The 24,350-nt window shown below is 45.0% G+C and overlaps 1 protein-coding gene across 5 annotated transcripts in view; it reads right to left on the reverse strand.

Moving 5' to 3' along the window:
* Positions 1-24,079, reverse strand: part of SGMS1 (sphingomyelin synthase 1) — an 85,034-nt gene extending 60,955 nt beyond the window's left edge. For 2 of the 5 annotated variants that reach the window (XM_086752753.1, XM_086752752.1), the window contains exon 1: positions 1,561-1,679. The gene's annotated coding sequence lies outside the window, so the exon portion shown is untranslated. Of the gene's footprint in view, positions 1-1,560; positions 1,680-2,025; positions 2,188-3,322; positions 3,499-18,139; positions 18,257-23,972 lie in introns of those variants that run through there. The other 3 variants (XM_086752746.1, XM_086752749.1, XM_086752748.1) reach the window with 3 other exon arrangements.
* Between the last annotated feature and the right edge of the window lie 271 nt (positions 24,080-24,350).

Below are 24,350 nucleotides of genomic sequence, written 5' to 3' on the forward strand. Positions count from 1 at the left end.
TACCGAGGCATCTGCAAGTAATACCTTCACAAAAATGACAAGGTATGTGACACGCCCAACAGTATGTGGTCTGAATCTTCTTCTTAGTGAGGAACAAAGCAGCCTTGCACCTCCTGCACTGTACTTGTTGATGTTCAACCCCTGTTAAATCTGCATTAAACTTTAAGTAACAGATTTCTACATTATTCATACCGCCTGTGTACGGGACTCGGGGGAAACAGCAGTGGAATCAATACAGCGACACGAGCTTCTGGTGTCCGGTAAAAGCATCTTCCACTCTTCATATTTATGTGGTTGAAGGAGGGTGGGGAAAGCAGGATTTTTTCGTGACTGATGAAAACAAGCCTAGATATTAGGGTTTGTCCAGAACAACTATCACATAGATGCCAGCTTTCCGAGAGCAGCAACTGCAAAATTAAAACCTGCTCATAACGATTCACCTTAAGTGCAACAGCCCCCAAAAAATGGGTTCCCTCACTAATATTCAAGAACGTTCTGAGAAAAAGGCAGCAGCTTTTCCAACTAAGAATGGAAGGCACAAAAGACTTGGTTCGTTCAATGTGCTAGCGACTCAGGTTACACACAGAAACAGCAGTTTTGAAAACACACTCTTTCTCAAAGCCTCTGTGCCCAATAGCTCCACTTCTATTTTCTGTTCTTACGACACCTCCCCCTCTAGCTCTTAAATCAGTCACGGAGCTTTCCAGCACAGATCAAACCCAACAAAAACCACAAAAATCTGAAAAGACGACTTTCAGCAAATCCTCACGTGGCTTCAAGGGATTATTAGAAGACAAAAACACAACTACAAGCAGCAAGAAAGGGCACCCACCCCATTTATTTTCTCTTTGCAGGTTGTTCATCTATGTCAAAGCCAGGACTGTGAACAGAAACCAGGTATCCCAGCCACCAGACTGGTTATCTACCCAACGTATCACTCTCGTTTCAACAGCCAGAAGGGCAAAGATTTCCTCACAAGCAGCGTTTTGGAGCATTTATGCACAACCTACATCTTCTCAAGTTTGCTCTTCGTTATCCTGACCCAGAAGCAGGAAAAAGGAACCAATCTAAGTGATCTTTTAGTTGCCTTTTCCTAAGATTATACAGTTTAGTACTGGAGTTAGACTGTTTGTGGATACTTTTTTTCTTGAATTAAGCGACTGCTAGGCTGGCACAAGCAACAGCTAAGCTATCGGAAAATGGAGGGAATCATCCTATTCTCTGCTAAGCCAAGCTTTTAAATGAAAGCCTCGCTTAAAAGACACCAGCCAGTGCAGGTGTCAAAAAGCAGCAGTGCCACGCAGCTGTAGGACACTAAGTCAGACGACGCAAATGCACAAGTGAGGACCACTGACTGCTGCCAGTGCTCAACGCTGCCACTGGCACACACACAAAAAATGAATTATCCAAAGCAAAAATGGATATCTGCCTGTGCAAGTCCAAAACAAGAACTTATCCAAATTCAGGTTACATTTAACATCAGTTTACAGTAAACAAAGTATTAAAAGACATACCACTCCAACACATGTGTGCTTGAATATGCAAAATTCATTTACTTACCTGAAATTGCTTTTTTACCCAGAGCACTTGATTCATGAGGTCAGAAGCTCACGATGAATATGAGAGTCAAAGCTCAGAAGACCTGCTGCTGGCTGCTTCTCTCATAATCGTAAGAGTCACTATTAAAAAAACAAATAAAAACAATTCCATATTAAGAAGCAGAGCTAACAGCAAGCCTTCTATTAAAATATTAGGAGATGCTACAACGTCAAGATGAGCTCCAGGTCTACCAATAGCTGGGATACACAGTAAAGACCATGCTAACATGGACAGCTGCATTTTAAAAATAGTATTTCCCAAAGGAGACAGAAAGAGAGAAGATCCCTGTGTCCAAATAAGGCCTCCAAGCAGCCTTCATTGGATCTTGAGGAGGCCTGGAGTGCTGCTTCACCCACTCCACAGCATTCCACACAGAGCAGATCCGCTGCTCCCCAGTCTTCCTGCAGGAGTGTATCTTGGACATACCTTGTTTTCCTCCCAGCCTGCACCAGGCAAGAGTGCTTGGGACGAGACCGCCGCCCCTAGGACAATGGGGGAAACGCAGCTGCCAGAAATGGACCACTGACCACCTGGTTTGGCCTGGGGGCACTGTAGACCAGAAGTCATAGAATCACAGAATGGTCTGGGTTGGAAGGGACCTTCAAAGCCCACCCAGTCCAAGCCCCCTGCCAGGAGCAGGGACATCCCCAATCAGACCAGGTTGCTCAGAGCCCCGGCCAACCTGGCCTGGAATGTTTCCAGGGATGGGGCATCCACTGCCTCTCTGGGCAACCTGGGACAGGGCTCCACCACCCTCAGTGTAACCTCGTGGGAATCTCGGTGCTTCGCTGAAAGCCACATCCAGTTCCAGTGATACCCAGAGCACCTTGTCTTTAACAAAAAGAACAATTAGGCAGAACAACTCTTGAGATACACATTGCCACTTGGAGTACAAACTAAAGAAATAAATCTCGAAATTTTCTTCGAAGGAAGCTGGCAAAGTCACTCAGGCTCCAAACCAGGCATCACACAAGACTTGTCTTGCTGACAAATAAGCTGATACAGGGGGAGTGAAGGCGGAGGGCTGAAAGCCTTTTCTGCTGGTCTTCAAGATAACCAAGATCACTTGTGAGAGAGGAAGCACTGGCACTGAAGCAAAAACAGAACGTGAAAATCAAAATGCATGTGACCAAAATCCTCAAGAGGCAGCACCCAGGTAACAGGCTTCTCTCCATCCCCGTTACCTAACCTTTCCCCAGCCAGACGTTAGAGCCAGCAGCAGGGGACAAACCACTCAGCCCCGCAGCTGGAAGCAAATACACTCTCCACCCAACCCGCCCAGCTTCCAAGGGAGATAAAACCAGGGGGGAGGATTTGGAAGAGAACCAGTTCCCTTTCACATGGGGCTCTGCAGGGCTATTGCAATTAAATTTTTGGATTAGGGAAAACCAGATGGTCTCTGGGCTCCACTCACATTAGCTAGAAAACTGCAATTCATACGTTTCCATTCAAATACTAGTTTGGGTGGGGGGGCAGAAATCAAATTCTGCTTGCTGAAGCAGAACCAAATCCAAATAACTGACTGGTAGGAAGCAAGCAGTCCGCAGCACGGCAATTCTGCTTTCTTTGACTTCTTTCTACTTATGTTTAGGATTTCTTGGAAATTTGCTTTTGAGTTTTACACTGCATTCTTGCCTCATCTTCAAGATTAATCCATCAAAGTGCTTCGGGGAGGGTGTCATCAGGCACCCGCCCCCTCCAAACACCCACCCTGAGCACCCACCAGTGGCCAGAAGACTCCTCTGTGTCACAGGCTGGAAGTGGAATGGCTTTTGTCCACCCGGAGGGAGCCGCAGCGCACCACCAGCAGCGCAGCTGCTCAGTAAAAGCCTTGCCATCCTGCCCTGTTTGCTGTAGGATTGCCAAAATAAGAGCTAATGTTTACAAAACCGAAGAGAAGTTATCCATGCCATGAACACCCACCAGCATGTCTTCAGAAAAGGGGAAGGCTGCGTTTCCACGAGTAACTGCACTCTTATCTCGTAACAACAGCCACCCTCCCAAACACACCATCCTCTCTCTGCTCACAGGCACTCACTCATCTGCCAAGTTTTACAAAGCCCCAAAAGCCGCCCATCTGCTGGGAGCAGCAGCGGCGTGAATGGCGAGAAAGGCAGCCTGCCCTACGCTCCTGCACCCAGAGGGAAAGTGCCAAACTCTGTGTAACCGCTCTTCTAGGAAGAACAGAGCCCTCCCTGATCCAAGAGACGGTGGAGCACAAGCTGCTGCTCAAACATAAACACGTGGTTTTGGTGAGCAAGTTATGAATTAGCACGTGCTGCTGAGAGCACCACGAGCGCTCCCAAGATGCTCGACACTGGCTGCAGCCTCTTCCTCTCCGGTATAAAGCCATGCAGATCCCGTGAGGACACGTTTTCTGCCACATACAGAATTATTTCTGAGCCAGTCAGAAGAAAGTAGAAGCAACTCACACTGACAGTTTACTACCAAAGTTACTCCGATAGCAGAACTGTATGGCAAGGTTTGATTAGAGCTCACTCCTGTCTTTCTTGTGGCACACACGGCACTTCATTGCATTTAAAAAAGAAAAAAACCTAACATGCATGATACACTTTTCCAAGTAAAAGATCTACCTTACTTAAATGGATTAGCCTGGATGCCAAACTCCTCCATCCTCCGCGCCTTCCCCCAGAGGAAGACCCTTCTCTTTGCACAGCAGCGGCTTCTGCTCTGCCGGGGTACAGGCTGCCAAGTTCCGGGCCCGGCTTCCTTAAAGCACATTTTGGTATCTTTATGGAACTAGTTCAGCTTCTGGAGTTGCTAAGCAATAGCAAGCCGTAACGGCACGAGAGAAGCCCACTTCTATTTTAGCATGTAAGGTGACAACATTCAGCTCGGTCTGTGATACCACTTGCTGTAACATCCACAGCATTTCTCTAACGCAGAAGCACCAGCTGAGAAACAATTCTGATGGTTTTGGTGCTATGAAGATTCAATTTCTGAAATTACTCACCAGTCTTGTTCTCCATATCACAGGATGGCTAGGAACTACCAGTTGCTGTCAATAGTGCCCAGACACCCTCTAGACCATCGCTAGCTTATTCAGAATTTTTCAATGCCTGACCTAAAATATGGTAACCAGCACAGCCTCGAGCTTAGGACAGGCTTAGAGTTGACACTGCACCTCTGACTAATGCACTAAACAGATCACAGCTTGTGGAAACCTGCTGGATTTCCAGAAAGAGCAAGTAATTTCCTTTATTAATATTCCAGTGTTATTCAGGTGAATGCTACAATCCTTGTAAGTGAACCAACCATCCACATGATTTAGGAGAGTAAGTGTCCACATCCTAAGCACAAAGGGCCACTTTCTGAGACTGTACAGAATTAAAAATATCTCCTCCTGCTGTACGTCAGCTGTGCCTGCAAAGCACAGACAAAGCTTTGGAGCTGAGGATTCTTCTCTTCCTCTTCTTCCCACTTAACATGTGTACGCAAGCAGCAGCGTTGCAAAAGGAGCAAGAGTAGGCTGCTCTCTTACTTTCTCATCCAACATAAACAGCAAGGATCAGGAATGTCTGCAAAGACTGGATTAACCAGCTACCCACTGCCACTTCGGAAAGGCACCTCAATGACCAGAGCAGCATTTTCATTTCACACCCCAGCACAGGACGGCAAGCTTATTTCCACATTTCACTGGCATGTTTGCTTCTCATTTGCTGGACACACTAAAGCACTCCTTAAAATACACCGGAGAAACTCAGCCTAAACGGATCACTTGCGTGAGCTGGCCAACCCAATACGCTTGTGGATTAAAGAAGTCAAATTAATTGATTTAAAGACAACAGAAGGGATTTCGAGAGAAAATACCCTGCATTTTTAATCAGTGCTTGGTGAAGCACTAAGGGCAGCAGCCCAGAAACATCCCCATCGTCTTTCTTGTAAGGAAAGAAGGTGGCAAAACAGCCAGCACGCTGCAAACTCATTCCTCATGTCCCAAAGCCCTGAGAAAACTATTATCACAACCAACAGCAACATAATTATGTGAATTAGCAAGATTTATTCACGGAATTACCTTTGTTTAGTTCTTCCAGCATTCCAGTGACCTGAACAGGGGACTGGGAACACAACTGAGGGGAGAAAGCTCAAAAGCCTGAAGTGACAAATGGAAGATGCTGTTTGCACAGAGCCCACTTTCTTCACTATTACGATCCGCACTTTTAGCACAGAAGTATACAACGTGCTGGGTCTCACACCTGAGACATCTGTGCACCTTCTGCATTAGCCTGTACAACGCCAGCCAATCCACCACGAAGTCTTGATTGCCATTTTATGCCGTAAATAAGGTGAAGTATAATTTTTAGAAGTGTGGAGAAAAAAAGGACTGCATGAGCACCCGCTAAGAAGATAAAATTTTGAGGTCTCTTACTAAATAACTATAGCAGAGAGAGAAGGAGATATGACAAAGGGGGAAGCAGCTTCCATTAAGAAATAATCAGATCCAAACCCGTCTTTATCTGTTTTATTTTTAGGTCACATCATAAGAGACCTAACACAGACGTATGGAACAAATAACAATCCCATTACAGGTACCCTATTACCAAAGTACACACTGCAGCTAACTCATAGTTGGTCATTTTCAGGATATTCGCAGCCTATCTAGAAACTATCTAGATAGTTTCCCCAGGTTATAAAACCCCGAGGTCTGATTATTCAGACAGACCATATTTTCTGGACAGAAACATACAGCTCCCACAGGCAGTGCACTTAAGTCATATATCATACACACAAGTATCCATTAGAAGGGCTTTCCGGAAAGGCTCGGTTTGATAATCATTTCAAGGTATACTGTTCTAACATCTTTTTGAATGCAATGCTGTCTGCTGCAACATTCACTTCCCAAACACACACTCCTTGACTACTGGCAAACCCACCAAGGGTTCCTCTCAACTTGTCATCAGTAAATCTACTCATAAAAGGTCACGTCTTCCTGAAATGACAAGCCTTCCCTTCAGCCCACAACCTTTCATACAGCGCACCTTGTGAGTTCATTACGCAAATATCGGAGAGAAGGAACGCGGGTACAACCTGAGCTACGAACTTCACTGTCGCTCTTGGAACAGCCAGTAACATGCGTGAAGTCTCCTGTCTTCCATCACCAACAGGAACTACTACAAATTGCTTATTATACTGCTTATTTTTACCAACCAGACTGGTGACTGGCATCTCATGGCTCATTTTCCATTGACTGGTACCTACTCTGCCTTTACAGGAGCTGGAGGAGAATGGGATGAAAGCCAAGGACTCCATGATAAGTACAGTCTACATGCTTCTGCTAAGAGGATGGAGATGGAAATGGTTAACCCCGACCTGCAAGCAACATCGCGCATCAGAATTCACACTATATTTAAATATACAACTTCACACCCAAAAGCCTTCCTGTCAAGTTATCTACTGACCCAGAAACAAATCACAGCAGTTTCAACTTAGCTCTTCCCATTTCACAAGTGCTCTGAAACAACAAGCCCTTAGACACATTCCACCTTTGCAAGCATCTTTAAAAAGTAAAAGCTGATACAAAGCTACTACAAAGAGAGAAATCGGCATAGCTGGTTTGGCAAAAGGAGGTGCACCGTTCATTGATTAGAGAGTTGAGAAGTTATATTTCTCACACTTAAGATTTTTCAGCTTTAACATGAGAACACCATGAGTTTGAGACTTCACTAGTTGGACAACACGGCACCTGCAGAGTAGGGGTGATGATGGCACGGGAAGAAGAGGAGACCGGGATGGATGGTGGTATGCCTATGTGCAGATCTCAAAGGCAGGACAGGCAGAACAGAGAGACAGGGTCGTTTACACACTGCGCAGTCTGGAGAGATTAAGGCAAATAAGCAGGGCACAAAACCAGATCTGTTGTGTGTTTTTTCAGCTCCCGCAGTGTTAAGAGCATTAGTTCAGATTCGCTTCTGGAACATGATCCTCCGCTGGTGACTGAATATCTCCTTTGTCAGCCGCAGTCACAGGCACACAGGGGCTCTCTCTGGCCTCGCTCCTCCTCCGAGGAGACGCGGTGCATTGCGAGGAGCACATCAAATTCCAGAAGTACCAGTGGATGCCATCAGTTCTCCTGGGCAGGGAGGCCAGGGGATACTTAGCAGGACAGCTGGAGAGACCTGCTGACGAGTTTGGTGCTCACTGCTCAGGCTTTGCAAGTAAGCTAAAAATAACCTGCTTCATGGAGCACACCAAGACCTTCCACCTGAAGTGGAAAAACAAAACAAAACCCTAAACACATTGTCTGCTCATCTGGTAAATATACTCCAAATGTGGCCAAGTAGCTTTCCCTATGCTACTGCAGCAGTTAAAGATCTTCTGAGTATACAAAAACGTGCTGTTACCAATACTGAAATTTATAAAGGAGGCTTCTTTAAGCTCTCAAAATATCAATCAATGCTTTGTACATGGGTGTCTTCTAAACTGAAGATCTGCAAGATGATTACACTGGTAACAGAAGAGCAAACACTGCCACACACACAACGCTTGGGCAGCTATCCCATTTCACGCTTGTTTTCAACTCACGCTACTACCCAGGAAACCTCAATCAAAGAACGGCTGTAAAACGGGAAAAGGGAAGGTATCCTTCTCGCAGCACCCCTGGGCTGAAGCCAGCATGCCCAAGATCAGGAACCACTTTTCACCTTCCATGCCACCATCACACAACTAAAAGTTTGGCATTTGCGTCCCACTACTACAACCCTCAAATTCAGTTACCTCGAGCTTCAGGGCTTTTATTTTTATGATATCCTCATGCAACAAAAACCCCCTCGTAACTGTTCTGCTACATCAGTTGAATCAAGGGCCAACCAGATAAACAGCGTGCCCTGTGTCAGACAAGGCTCTGTCTGAGGCTTTGACCACTCTCAGCTCCAGGAGTTTCCTGAGCCTGGATTTAGTAACCCCCAGGGAATCTCTCATCAAAATACTTGGTCCGCTTCCCACCCACTCCCAACTTGATCCCGTTTAAGCTCTTTGTGTCCGTAACATTATCTGGCAAGGAGCCCCACACGTCTGTCGCTGTGTGGAGAGGGGAGTCTACGTGCCGCTGCCCACTCATTGGGATTCCAGTTACTGCCACATCCCAACTCCCACACAGATGGGGTGGAAGGAAATCCTTGTTTCTGGCTTCCAGGCCACTTACAAATTCAAGCAGGTATGTTTACACTACTACCTGACTTTTAAGTTGTCACAAGCTGTCAGGTTCCCTCCCCCAGCTCGTTCTCGTAAACAGAAGAGAGGTTAACAATCCAGAGGTTGAGAACGCTCTTCCCCTCTGTAATAACACGTGGGAGATGTTTTAGAAAACCTTCATCGTAAAATAACAAATGTCAGAAACGTGTCTTTCCTCTGCAAGAAAAATGTCACAGAAATAGACGTTATCTCAATAGGTTTCTGCATGATTCCTCAGATGCCATACCAAGATTTTCAAGCACTAAAAGTGTCAGAACAACTGACTTTTACATTCTTTCATATGAGGCATCACCTCTGGCAAAGCCAAAGTACCTCAATATTCCAAAAAGCTGATCACTTTGGCCTCTAACACTGCTAGCAACGTTCACCAAATGCCAACAACATACTTGGTATCTCCTTCAGGATTTAAACAGCTTCCAGAGTAAAAGGACAGAGCAGCAACCATCCCAACAGATGACAGAGCAATCACAGCACTGCATGAATGACAAACGACCACGCCACTGGCTACCAGCAGCAGAACGCGCATCTGCTAGTGTCAGTGCAAAACCACACGTACCAGCCCCGCTTACCAAACGCATTTCTGCCATCACTTGTGCTCTATTTTTCTTCAGCGGAATCTGATTGGGCTGGTGCTCAGCCAGCACTCCTCAAACACATTTCTAGCTGCTCCTATTTACTACCCAGTGGCAATTTTGGAGAGGAAAAAAAATACTGTAAACTGTTCCACAGATAAAAACTAATCTGGTTACGGATGCTAGCCATTTTTCATACCATAAATGGCTCGGAGTGTGATACGTCGATCAAAATTAACATTAAGATATGCCTTGCTGCCCTGCTACATCCCACTCCCAGCCCTCAACTATGTTAGAAATCCTTGTTCACGCTGTGACGTTCACGATGGCTGCATTCCAGTCTGAGGGTAAAAAGGCTGCCTGTAAGCACTTTATACAGTATGTGAAATGCTTTGTTTAACCAAAAATATTTTAGCTCCAAGAAACATTAAAGCAAGACATAGATTTCAGCATTTGCACAGTAAAGAACTGCAACTCCTACAGATTTTGCCAGAAACTTTCTTCCTGAAGGCTTTACAGCTATAAAAAGACTATTTTGCTAAAGCAAAACTACAAACAAAAAGCAAAGAGTAATGCTCTTAGTATGCTAAGAAGGGTTATTACAGCAAGGATGGGAACAAGCAAACGACAAAGCAGGGGTGCCACTTAATTCTTGTTCACTTTGTTCAGAGCAGATAATTGTATCAATCAGTAGGAAAAACTTGATGGTGCAGCAGGGTAAACCAAAACCTAGCGGGTAACTTATGAGCCCCCAGTAAGCGGGTTCTGGAAAACCTCTATAAAAGTAGAAGTTTCCTGGCAGCCTGGTCCATAATTTAACTTGCAGCAGTGAAATCCAGCTAGCCAGTAGATCATCAACAGTCATACCCACCTTAAAAACAAAACTCTGCCCAAAGCACGTTAGTTAGGCTGTTGTTTAAGAGGAGAGGGGTTAACCACATCGGTCACCAGAGGCAAAAGCATGACAGGTGCCAGGGCAGATTTTCAAACAGCACTCACAATTCAGCACAACTCAACTATCCCAGGGTACAGAACTGGAAGACAGGAATATTAAGAACGTTATTGTTCACAAGCAGCAAAGAAGCACCTCCTTTTCCAGCCCGAAGCTCTTCTCATTTAAAGCCACGCTCTAGACACGCTCTCAACATATTTGATTCCTGAGCTCTGTCCTACTAGAGCAGCAAAGGCTAAGTCAGCTGTGCTGTACCTTCTTGCTAAGGGCACGATACACAGCTGGGTGGAAAAAAAAAAAAAAACAAACACAACGGAAAAAAAAACGTTAAGCTTTTAAAACAGTGATCTGGTAGGTAAGGAAATGTTTTGCTGCTCTGTTAACTGCACTACATGCAGGTTTATGGCAAGGTAACACTACACACTTCTCTATTTCTATGTTCAAAACCAGTAGGAGATCCTGTACAGCACCGGGGCGATGAAACAGCAAGTTTTGACGTTACCGAAGTGCATGTGCCGAAAAATAAGCCCTACAGCTTGATAAGCTGTTTCCTTGTAAGGTACTAAAACACACATGGACCTTCACAGAGGTCTTACTCATACTGCCTCAGAAAGTGGGATTTGCCTGGTGCAGTCAGAGACCTCAGACAAACAGGAACTGCAAGCAGTGAAACCCAAACAATCCCATATACCAAAAAACCCCAAAGAAAGTAAGTTGGAATAAACTTTGGTCAACTTGGTGCTTACCCTCCACAAGATCGACTTCAGCCCTGCAAGGCTGTTTTTCAACGTCAGTCTTGCGCAGCACTTAAATATAACAATACTAGATGAGGCTCAAGAGTTTAAGCAAAAGCTAGCCAAGTTTATTATCAGTCCCTGGCAGTAACCTGCAGAAATAATTGCAGCTTTCAGGTGAAAACACAGATAACTTCAGTCTTGCTCTAAAAAGTCAAAGAGCAAGTTATTGCTTAGTATTGAACTAGTTGCAAGACCAAGAACACATCACAACCACCACATGACAGTAAAACCAGGCTTCATTTTCCAGTTTTTTTTCTTACACCAGGGAGAAAAGTAGTTAACATCAGGTATATTAAGCACCAAAATTAGCTGGTTTGCTTAAATGCAACATACAAAACCATCTGCAGTACTTCCTGAGGTATGAACAACAAAAGCAGCAAATCACGCAAGATTTTAAAGTTTTAGTTTAAGAAAAAAAAAAAACAGGAAAAGAACTGTACGCCACCTTGGAAAGCACAGGAAGGGCAGAAAGGCAGGCTTCTCCTACACCAGAAGGATCACACAGCACCTCCAGGTTTCACAAGACACCTGCAATCTTTAAAAATGAGATCTTTTTCTTTCTCCCAAGACACACACTTTACAAACCAGCTGGGAGAAAAAGCCTGATTCTGAAACACAGGTAAGTAGGCGTGCAAACACAGGTAAACAGACTGTTACACCTGAGCTGTAGCACATTTCAAGGGTGTCAAACTAAAAGCCACAGAGATTTCAGCCCTTCCTGTCAGTCAGTACAAAGAGCAAGAGGCACAGTTGCCTTGTACCCTTCAATTTATACAGCAATACTAAAGTAGACAAAGAGGCTGGGATATAAGCGCGACCTTCAGTCCCCCTTATCCACTCAAATTCTTCTCCAAACCCTTGTAAAATGACACAGCAATCCTGGTTAGTCCGGCCTGCCACAGAGAGACCAACCAGCCACGGCCAGTGCCCTATCAGTGATTTAAATTAGTGGCATAACAGTTCACCACCACTCCCCAAGAGACCTTCTCAAGTCACTGCAGAAGAAGGCGGCATGGAAAATAAATCTATTCCCTTCACTTCCAGAGATTTACAAGGGTTACACTCACCTCAGAGAAATGATAACTACCTTTTGCCTTCTTCAAACCCTCTTTTTTTTTAAATTTGGAGTTTGAATTAATTACAGGCCAGAGAGCAGATGAGCATTAGCTTGGTCTCAGCCTGCACCGCTCTGACCTAGACAGACTTCACTGGCCAGAAGAAAGCCTCTCAGCACTGCGCTGGTGCAACAGTAACGAAAGCTGAAATCTGTTGTGCTATCTCGTTTCCCGTTCCCCTGCACAACACATTTTATTTTTAGGTTATAACATCTGATGCAGGAGGGAAAGAAAGGATGGGCATAGGCGCACCAGCTGAAAACCAGCTCTGAAACACCAAGAACGAGGCATTTCCATTTCACATGCAGTTACATTAGCTACACCTTCAACTCACATTCAGCATTTCTGGAGCCACAGCGGCAAGATTTATACTGTCACACTGATGTCACCTTCACATGTGGTTTCCCCGCAGTCACAAGCTCCTTACAAAGAGCCTGACACCATCCTTGCAAACTAGATCAAACGCTGCCTTTGTGCCTCCTGCTTAACAGGGAAGCAGTACGGCTGAACAAGCTGGGTCAGGACGGAAGAGGAAGACACGGGGAGGCTGAGCAGGTGACTCTGAGTGGCAGTTCAGCAAGGAAATCTCTTGTATGAGAAAGCAGAACTTAGTGAAGCTCTTTTGTAACTCCAAGTGACGCGAGCCAAAGGCAGTAACACAGCTTAGCTCTGGGGAGAATTTAAAGGTCAGAAGGAGAAAGGTACGTAAGCATGCAGCACAGAACAGATCTCCGTTTTAAGCTCATGCGACGGTTTGATACATGGACAAAGTGATCATCCAGCAGCGGCCTGCTGCCTCCTCACACACAACGCTTCCCTGCGGTTAAGGAACTCTCTTCTCACAGCATTGCGAGTGTACAAGCAGAGCTACGTAGCGAGACGTGGGCAGCAGGGTCTGCATAAGGGAGGAAACGAAAGCTAAGGAGCACACCTTTTCCTGAAGCAGCTTCTCTTGGTACAGAGCTGATTTTCACCTCAGACAGCTAGCGAGGAAGGGATGCACACCCAGAAGTACAATCAGAGCCTTTGACAGCCTGAAACTCTGCTGCAGTTCCTTCCTCTGTTTCACAGCGAGACTTTTTCTTTTTTAAACTTATCAAGCACATCTCACAAATCTCTCATATCCACTTAAAGTCAGGGATTAAGTGGAGCTGAAGTGAGACAGCATATCAACTTACACTAAAATTGTCTTACATGTTCCCTTTTGCTAATTCTCTTGGTGCCATAGTCATCATCTGGAAGGCAGATCTGTTCATCAGAGCAGCATGAATCAGGTAATGGCACAGTAATTCAATACATACTCGCCCTCGGGGAGTATTAAACCCCATGGCTGGGTCTGCAGAGGAGTTCAGTGACCAGCTCCCAGGTTTCACAAACTGCGCCTGTTTCTTGGGTCTCCGAAGGCCAAGCAAGCGGAGGCTCTGCTATCAGTGTGCTGGAAGTGGTTTATTCCCTCGTGGCTGTAAGACACAGCAGTTCTGAGCGTGGCATACTGTCAGGAGGGCTGCTGCTGTCTGCACCTCAAACTCCCTGCAAGGCTTTGCTGTCATCTGCCAAACACACCCCAAATTCAGCAGAAACTTCTCCTGCAACACTGACTTGAGGCTCCAGGGAAGACAGATTTATTTATTCTTTTGAATGTTGCAGCAGCCAGAAGAGAGACCTGCACATGGAGGACAACGCATTCAAGCTGGACTTGCCCTTGACTAAATCACTGCAAGTCAAAAGCAAAATTACAGGATGATACCCGGGAGAATGATGGGCGTTTTAATTAGTCAACAAAGCAGTGCATAAGAGTGGCTGATGGGCAACAATTACTGTGTTAAAAATCAATACATCCCTAGTCTGATGCAAATGATACCCAAATCTCAGAATGCTTTTTCAGTGGGCTTAACATAGACATTAACAAGTGGCAGACGATTTGCTAGGGCAGAGGGGGGATTAGGGGGGTATTCTCTGTTGGAGGGCAGCATAACGTGTTCATAAGTAAAGTAACTCCAGTTTGCCCACAGCAACGTCGAGCTGAGTCCTAAGTACGGGGAAAAAAAAAAAAAACAAACAAAAACAAAACAAAAAACATACACACAAAATAAACACCAAAAAAAACCAAAAAACCCCACTCCACCATTTGAAACTTCCAGACACAAAAGTTATTTCAACTTTCAATGGTTCTCACAGTTTGCAGCAGAAATTCTTCTCACATACTGAAAGCTTTCTACCCTCTGTCTTGACCTAAAAGCCATCAACTTGGAAGAGGCATTTTCTAGACCACAGTAATTGCAACACACTTCCTATGCAGTTAAATAAACGGTAAGAGATGGTTACCTTACAGGCTTCGGGAGAATGATGATCAGTATTCATTTAGAAATTCCTCTCCCTTCAAGGTAGAGCGAAGCCCTTTAGGACAAGGAAACCTGGACAGGTTTTACAAAAGCAACTGTGCGAGCCGCACTTAAAAGCTCCTGCGTAGTTATCTGGCACCCCACAAAACCTCGGCTACTCCACAGCGGGCCGTCCTTCCCAGAAGCAACAGTTCAACATGGAGCATCGCCACCAAGGCAACTAAGGAATGCCCACTTTGAGTTTAAACAGATAAAGATTGTGATTTAATGTTGACCGCTTCCAAAGAGGAGCCACCCAAGAAGAGATGTGACGATCCTTCCGCTGCACAAACCAAATGCACGGGACTGGGGAAGGCACGACCACGGAGCTGACGGCCACGGCCAGCTCTTCAGGATGGAGGAACCGCCATGTCACAGTCTTGCCATCACCAAGAGGATTTTAAAGCCAGAAGTACCACCTGCCTAGTTTTGACCCATGTGAGCAACTTACTCTCCCTGGTGTCTTACCTGTTAGTCCTCAACATTTCCCCATTTTCACAATGCAACTTCAATGCTTTTACATTTTGTTTTCAAGAGTTTTTACTCTGTTTTTCGTATTTCAGCAGGAGTTGCATTCCTTTCTCCTTCTGACAGCCTCTACGGTAAACTTTCATATCATGTCCAGTTACCAAATTGTGGTTTTTGAAAGATGAGCAAGTTCCCTGAAGAAGCCAAAGTATTGGACTGGAGAGGGAGGGGGGAATTCCCTGCTGCGGTCTGCTCCTGTTAAAAATACCAATAGCCAGGAGTCTGAAAACTGCATCTGCATAAATGTCGGAGATTAATAATCTCTTCCAAACAAGTTTGTCAACAAGGAAAACATTACTGGTTTTTGCACTACTTCCCTTTTGGAGAGGCCATCTCCTGTAACACATCTGTTACTCAAGTTTTCCGTCAGCTTTGTAAGTGCCAAACAGCCTCTTCCAGTTTTCACAGTTAATCAAATGATTTATGAAAGGTGCAAAAACATTAAATTGGCAGGAAAAAGAATAAATGAGCTCCAGCAATGTATTTGCAAATTTGACCTGAAGAAAACAACATATTTTCTCTAAAAAATAATGGAAAAAAAGGGAGGAAACTTGAGCTACGTATTTCCCAAAAGGGAAAAGTGCTGCTGGGGCTGCAGAGAAATCTCATGCTTGGGAGCAAGGGGTCACAGTCAGTAGAAAGGGCCTTCCCCCATATGCACAGAAGACCCCATGATGTCTTGTTCAAAAGGGCGAACAGCAACACGACACCAGAAAGAGTGCTGGTACCATACTACTGAAATCGCGACATTAAACAAACCCATTGGAAAATGGCTGTTTCTGCCGATTTCTGTCCAGCAGCCCAACATGGCATTAACGCACCAGTCCTGCTTTACAAGGTTTGGTTTCGGAGCTGCCCGCTTTCAGTTCCCAATGTAAGCAAGAAATTTATGTGCCAGCAGCACACAGGCCCTTAGAATTATCAGTAGTACAACATATTCCACTTTTAGAAATATAGAATCACAGAATGGTTTGGATTGGAAGGGACCGTTAAAGCCCACCCAGCCCAACCCCCCTGCCAGGAGCAGGGACATCTCCAACCAGATCAGGTTGCTCAGAGCCCTGGCCAACCTGGCCTTGAACGTTTCCAGGGATGGGGCACCCACCACCTCTCTGGGCAAGAGAAACCTTTTCAGCAAAATAAACCATTACGCTGCAGATTTGACAGGCCGGTTGGTCTCCGATCTGGCAGAATCACGAGTTTTGGATCCACCTCCTCCCAGCCACAGACCCCAAAAACAGACACACCTCAGGGTCATGAGCAGGAATGTGTTCCAGCCCTCTAAAAGCCATCTGCAAAGTCTTGGGGTGAGCCAAGCAACTGCTAATTCCCCTTAATTGCTGGAATGGGACCATCCCCTCTGCAGGGAGGGAGAGGAGGCAGCCCTTCCCAGGCAGGAATTGCAGCCAGCTCTCCCTCCCCTGCCCTGGGGGGATGCTTATCCCAGACTCCAGCTCCATGCACACCTTTTCTGGGAAAAGCAGATCTCCTTGGAACCCGTAAACCATGATGCCACTTGCGCTTCTGGATGTAAAAAACATGCAGGCTGAACTCCTGCAGAGCAAGCACTACGCAGGGACACGTCTGACCCGGGCGGAAGCATAACTGGGATGCCTTCACTTGTTAGTTTTATGCTGGCTCAGCACAACTTGGTGAAAATCCAAACGTACACGCTTGCAACAAGCAGGATGAGGATCCTCCCTCCTCTCCCTCGCAGCTCTGCATGCTGCATTTTAATTGCCAAATGAAGGCGCAGTTAACTGTAGGAAAGCATCCCCCAGTGTTCCCCCACAGCTCCCCACTCAGAGCGGTGTTTGCTGAACAGCCTGACTGGCAGAAGCCTGATAAACAAACTGGGTGGCACAACTGAAGGACTTACTGCAACAGGCCAGCAGCTGCAAAAGGGACTTCTGAAGTCCTAAAAGCACGAGCAGGTTCTACTCTCATCAGATGTAGCCATGAGGTCTTTCTATGTAGGATTAAAGATGGATTAAGACATGTTCCAAAAGCACTTTCATTAAGGAAAAAATGAAAGGCTCTCTAAAAGTTATAATACAAAAGAAAAATCAACGCAGACCCTACATTTCTGATGGTGACCCTACCAAGCCAGGCCTTGTTTCCTGCTTTAGCACGTTCAAAAACGAGCCCTCAGTTTACACTTGATCAGCTGCGTTGCAAACAATCTACAACCACATTTTCATCCCCTCTCTGAGATTTCTAGGAATTAAATTGCACATGAGCATGAAAAGAGAATCCGAGTTTGACACCACTCACCAGAACGATATTCCTGCACTGTCAGTACATAAACCACACACACAAACCTGCTGACTGACCTAGCAGAGACAGATGTTTAAGTATCAAGCTTCCCTTCCCTTCTCACCTGACCAGAAGCCCCAGATGCAGCACGGGGTCCCTGAGTGGCACCAGGTGGGCCAAGACTCACCCTTTCCAAGGAGGAGCCAAGGCACCCTCCCTCCACAGCAGCTGATGCTCCTCCGTGACTCAGCAGTGGGGTCCCATTTCTGCTCCTGGGGCACTCAACTGGGGCTCCCTCACATTCCCACTGCTGTCTCTGCTCTTTCTGGACAGATCTGGTTTCTGTTTCCTTCCCTCTACCCTCCAGGTAATAGCCACCTCTCAGGGACGTCTGCGAGCCCAGGGGGGAGGTGGTGGCAGCAGAGCTCTCACAGGACATGACAAGGCCTTGAGAAGGGGGGAATGGACACAAGGAGGTGGAAGACAAGGAGGAACAGCAAGAAGACAAGGCCAGAAGGACTGCTCTAAGAGGTGATTTGAAAGTGTATGATTTCAGCTGCATTTCTGAGCCTTGTACAAACCTCCGCTCACCATGGTGACGAGAAGGACCAAAACTGGTAGGTTCCATTTGGGAATACTTGCAGAGTCCAGATAAGAATATTTCTATTAAATGCTGTGCTTAAAAATGTGTCGCTTTACTGCGCATATACTGCATATCAATACTTACACTTGAGGAATGAGTTAAGTCTGCAGCTCTGCAAGTACCCAAGTCTCCAGAGAAGGGAATAGCTCTCCTCCTGCTCCCTGCAGTCAGCTTGTCTGGAGGAGCAGTGCTGCCCTCACCCTGCGAATGTAAATCATAGCAATACAAATAGCAATTAAAAAAAGAAAGGTACTTTGTTCAAGACAATCTAATATGCCCTGTACAAGACAATCTCTCTTCCAAGGGGCTGACTTGAGCTCTTCATTTAAAGAAGAAAAAAAAAGTATAGCAAAAATAAAATATGTTATTATTAAGCGTACAGCAAGTCAGTTCACATAAATGAACAGAGTAATCCACCTCTGCTTTATAAAAAAGGAAATGTTTTTAAAACAGTAATTGAAAGGAAACAAATCCTTACATCCAGAAGAGGACAATACTGCCTCCAGAGAAGCCAATGAAGAGACAATGAAGAGCCCTTTTTATTTATTTTAATTCTCCCTCTTATTTTTAAAGACATAAATAAAAAAAGATCAGCATGTTCAGCTCTTCAAACACCTCAGACGTTTCACTTTGCAGTGTCTGTGGAAACAAACGGACTTTTCCTTCCTTCTAGCTGAAGACTGGTTGCCTCTTTCAGTGACTATTAGCAACATTAAGAGCAAAGACAAGAGGATGCAAGAACTATACACGGCTGCACACCCAAACCCGTTGTGTCTGCGAGCTCTCACCCTATATCTTAGGCCGACTTCATACTTCTTTGTGTCTAGGACACACACCAAAGGCAAGCATACATTCACACGCACACATTTGATCTAGAATACAGAGAATTGGCTTTGTAAGCGCCGACATCCCTTCCCAGAGGGCAGACTAGTCAAGGCAGCTGCAGCACCAGTGCTGTAGCTTCCACATCTTAGTTGTATCTTACTAAGATCAGGCACCACAAACACCCCAGTGGTCTCTTGCCCATGCCCCGCTGCATTGCTCCTTTGCTTCCTCCCCTGCCACCAGATCCTTTCTCAGGGATTTCCCATTCACGGCACCTCTGCTCGCTTCAACCCCTTCTGCCGGAGGGACAACGCAGTGCTCCGGCAGCCCCTTGCCTCCTCCAGTGCCAGAGCACCAAGGCTGTGCCCCAGCTCAGAGAAATCACCAAGTGTCTGCTGGGGGAGCAAGGGCAGGACTGCGCTGGGCAGAGGGACCCTCATCCCAGAGGGAGAAGCCCTCACAGTCCCACACCAAGCGTCCAGCACTCCAAAACCCATGAATCCCAGGCAGAGTCTCAATGGCACTTGAGCACTTCTTTCCAGTAGCAGCGAGTTGCACTAAAAGAACACGGCACAACCTGTTTTTATAAAAAAAAAAACCAAACCAACAATGGATCAGTCCCAAACAAATCATTGCAGAAGTTATTCCACTTCAGTGGTGCAGAGACTGCAGGATGGTATTTTGCACGACACAGACCTGGAAGAAAAGCCAGTTACTACAGTGCTAGCGAGGGCAGAAAACTTGCGGTATGATTACATGTGGTGACATTCCCTCTCTGGGCGCTATTTCCCTCTCTGTAAGGTCCTACTCTGCTGGGTAAACCACCGTGCGTTTCCCCAAAACCTCCTGGGACACCCTTTAACACTGGAAACTGGGGAGGTGAAGAGAAGGGAGAAAAATTATTTTTTTTAAAAAATCAGCTCTATGATAGCCACAAATTAATTCAGCCCAGAAAGCTCACTTTGAACAGATGTACCTGAACCCTTGGTTTCTCTGGGAATTGAATCTGCAGCCTTGCAACCTAAAAGCGGGGATTTAGTGATAGGGACCAGAGCTTACAGCTCCAAGGGATTCACACCTCGCCTGGGTGCCTGGGTGGGACGCCTCTGCCTCCCACAAGCCATTCTGCTACTGTAACCACAAGCTCCGAGAGTAATGCACCAGTGAAAACCAGTCTCCTTCACTCTAAGAAATTCAAGCGGTTCATCTCCAGTGAACATCTGGAGTTTGTCCACATGCTGAACACATAAAAACGATGCTCACTGCTACTTAGATGAAAACTTACCATAAATGAACTAGGATCCTTTAGGAAGCAGCACACTGTTCTCATTAGCACTCACATGCACACTAAATGCCCTGCAATTAGTCAAAGTCTTAACGATGACATTTATACATGAGCTTACACAAGAGATGAGAGTGAACCGTGTGCCCAAGTCTACGAGGTGCAGTTACTATTTCTGATGAGCGAAAAGGGATAGGATACGTTGTATTTAGTGGACAGTACATCTGTATATCCAGCTACTCTGAAATCACTTCACCCTGGAAGGTCCAGCTACGCAGAACGCAGCTGCAAACACAAGGTAATTACAAGCAGTAGCACCTTATCTATGAAAGACAGAAAAGCTTCACCTCAACACAGGTTGAAAGAAAAATTAATCCTTCTCACACAGTGTAAAAATTGTCTTTCTAAACCTATTTGTGCTTTAAGGTATTCAGATATAGTTTTTAATTATATTTATTAAGCAGTCCAGACAAACTATAGTTTCATTTTTCTTAAAATCAGGTAAAAAAACCTCAAATGTGTCTTGGATTTCCATAACTATCAAGCTGTTTTATCTTTTTAATGTGCTGTGATGAGTTTTGCACACGCAGCGAGACCACGCTTTGGAACCTTCCCCTTGAAAAGGCTGGAGCTGCAGCATCCCCACAGCTGTACATAATAGGAACGTGTGTACAACTCCCTTCCCAACGGTGTCAGGATGTCTTTGCACGAACACAAAGACCACACACCATAACACGTGTTATTTACGTGCCGAAAGTGCAGCTGGACAGAAGCAAGCAAACCATTATCCACTCCCCAGTTTTTTGTGAGGTTTATGGCAGAAGGGCCAAACTCTGATCAGGGTATTATTATCCAATCTGCAAATAAACACAAGTAATTAATTTAGTAGCATGGCATCGCATCTTACGCGCTGAATTTCAACATGTAGCTATTACAGTAGAATCACTTGAAGGAACACAGCAATTCCCTGTGATTTTTAGTAGACAGTCTGCTTTCAGGTTACAGCCATGAAAAGATGAAAACGGAAGTCCTGAACACAGAAACAAGATTCCCAAATTGTTAACAAAATCCAAAACAAACTATGAAGCCAAACATCTCTGTAGAGTGGACAGTCATTGCAGAGTGGACAACTATTTTAAATATTTGCTCAAATCCAACTACAAATGGACAGCATTAAAGCAGCATTACCACTATGAGAGGGATTACAAAGTTAATGCAAACAATTGACTTTTAACTGACGTGCAGAAAACAGACTCCACAATCTGTAAGACTGTAAAGTAGGTATGTTTATTCAGCACTGGGCAGCACGGGGGATCACTCCTCCAAACGTGCGCAACGTGTTAAGCAACAGGTACGGTATTTATGCATCATAGATAAGCATATTCATAGAATTCCTGCGGACTTGGTTATATATTAATTAGGTTTTTGAGAAATCATTATCATAAGTTTCCTCCCAGGACAGGTTATTCTCTGTATCCATCTCACGTCTGTGCTCAGGAGTCACAGTCTCCCTGGTGGTCATTCTGTCCTCCTTATCACTATGTCCAGCTGTGTGGATTCAGACCTTTGTCCTGCTTTGTTCTTGCTGCCAGGGTGGTTTCTTGATGACTTATCTTTGCTGGTTCCCAATTTTCTTGGTTATTCCACCCTATCAGTTGGTTCTAAACTTCGTAAGTCCCCTTATCTTGGTCTCAGCCAGTGTGTCTGTACCCCCTCAGGGTGTTCCCATCTAACTTATCTTAGCTCTTGCTAGAGCATCCTGAAAGCATCTCGTTATGTTAAGTTTATGACTCTGCTGTTCTTTCTCTCAAGGTTAGTAAATCATTGATCACTATTTATCAGCTTGATTCCTTAGTATTAATCCCTTCTTTCATAACCTCCTAAGTACTTTGTGCGATATTAGCCAAGAAGTCTAACGGGAAGAATCATAAAAGGATTTTAAAGATTGGCAGCCACTCAATAAAACGGCCAAGGAAAGTTCGCTGCAGGCAGTTATAAAATTATGTCAGTCAATTCACTGTAGTCCTGATGAACTGGAGTGAAGCAGCGCCATTCAGAAGGTAAGATCTTTAAGGAGTAATCAGCAGTTCATTGAAAACATCCCCTCAGCTGGACAGGCAGAGAAGAAAACAGCTAACAGCCTTTTCCATTGCACCTGTATCTTAAATATTATCTGTATCTCAGGTTCCTCGCACTCCTCCACTCCCACCCCACCTCTGGCATTCCCTCTTAAAAACATGACTGATGCTTGGAGACAAGACACATGGCTATATGGGTCTGTGTCTTCTCAGTACAGATACTTGTTTTCTTGCAAGTGTTCCCAAAGAAATTCCGAACAAAGCATCAGAATGCAAATAATCCACTTCTGATAAACATGCTTCGCCCTGTTTCTGTTTTTAAAATGTACTTTGATAAACAATCTATTTACATTTTGAAAGGGGGAAAGACTGCAATAGGAAATTGCACATGCATGAAAACAAAGGTGATAACCAACAAGTCATTTTGTTAATTCGTGGGTAATTGCTCATTACTGCAAAACAAGGTTTTTGCACTGTTTCATTAAAAGTAGATAAGAAACCCTAGCCCGTTAGTAAGTATTGCTTGTGGCAAACACGAGCTTTTCCTAGCAGAGCGAGTCTCCATAAAATCATGTTGCCATTAAGCACATATCCTGGCATCCCAAGAGCACTGGCAGAAAGAGAACATGTTGTGTCAAGTCATTTAGTAGGGACCTTCACAGGCTTGCGGTCACCCTTTTCTGTCCGCTCTTGCTTTGCTCACAGCGCTGCCTCGAACGCCACCTACCCCCACGCTGCCTCTGCGCAGCACCCTGCCCCACGAACACCCAACTTCAGCTTTCTGAGAAGAACACGTATGCTCCTCCTCCTTCCTTTACATCTTGTTCACTTACCTATTGCCTAAAAATTCATTCCCTAAACTCCCCACATCCACAGACTGTTGTCCCTTTGCATTCTTGTAAGCAGGAAAGCTCATCCCAAGCCCGACTCACCTGCTGGCGCTGGATTTCCACTCCCATTTAAAGCAAGTGGACCTCGAGCCCCGATGCACCATCACTAGCCAAGGTGGCTGACAGGGCTTGCGCTGAAGGTAGCCTCTGGCCTCAGAGTTATTTCATCAGGGAACGGTGAGTGCGCTCTGGGAACCGTATGCTATTTGCATAGCCAAGCAGGTATTTTTGCAGCAATTGCCCTCAAGGCACTCTCAAGGTCTTTTTCATCATCCTAACAGCAGGAGTCATTTTTAAACCTTTCGAATAGTTTTAAACTAACTTCCCTGACAAAGTTTTCCAGAGCAATATAATCCAACTCCATAAAACTCTAGGCAGACGAGCAGGGGTGCAAGGAAGACAAAGTACAGACCTTTAGAGTGGAAGAGAGACTACAGCTGGATTTAGATGGAGCCGTTTCATTAGCATGAAGATTCAAAGTCACTCCTACGGAGTTATTGAAGGGCTCCCCAAGCCTTCCTAGCAAGCAAAAATCCATTCTGTGTACAAACAGAGCTTTTATAGCTTGGCACAGTGCTTGACTGCAGAGTCAAACTTTTCAATGCCCGGTAAATTTTCACTTGGAAGTGGCAGGAGAGCTCATGCCAGAAGCCCATACGAAATGCCAGCTCAGTGGCAGAAGGTCATAGAATGGTATTAAGAGATTTTATGGAAGCATTTCAAGACATACTTCTTAAAAGCACTGTGCTATCTAGGGAGGCACAGATTTATACTGCTAGGAAAGCCTAGCAAGAATCTTTATGACTCCTTTCCAATCAAGAGTAATGTCTTTAGCACCCTACCTTATGAAAAGCACCGCAGTCGTGTCTCCCTGTAGGTCGTGAGAGCTGCTTCTGTATCTATTTAATCCTTGGTTATTTTGCTGAAGTTAGGAATAAAGAAGTGTTAAACGGCAGAGTTTTTGTGCAGACTGTCCTATGCAAAAAAAAAAAAAAAAAAAGGCAAAAACAAAAAATAAAAACAACAAGAACAAAAAAAAAACAACAACAACAACAAAAAAAAAAAGAGTTTAAAGCTCCAGCCCAAATGATTACCCTTTCTCCATCAATACCTAAAAATATAAAACTATGGCTGCAGGAGAAGGAGAAATTTAATTTGAACCGAGAGGAAGGCTCTCTATTCTCTACTATTTTTACAGAAGTATGTAAGGTTAAGTCAAT

Source organism: Chlamydotis macqueenii, chromosome 7 (genome assembly GCF_036417535.1).
Source record: "Chlamydotis macqueenii isolate bChlMac1 chromosome 7, bChlMac1.mat, whole genome shotgun sequence".
NCBI classification, from domain to species: Eukaryota; Metazoa; Chordata; class Aves; order Otidiformes; family Otididae; genus Chlamydotis; species Chlamydotis macqueenii.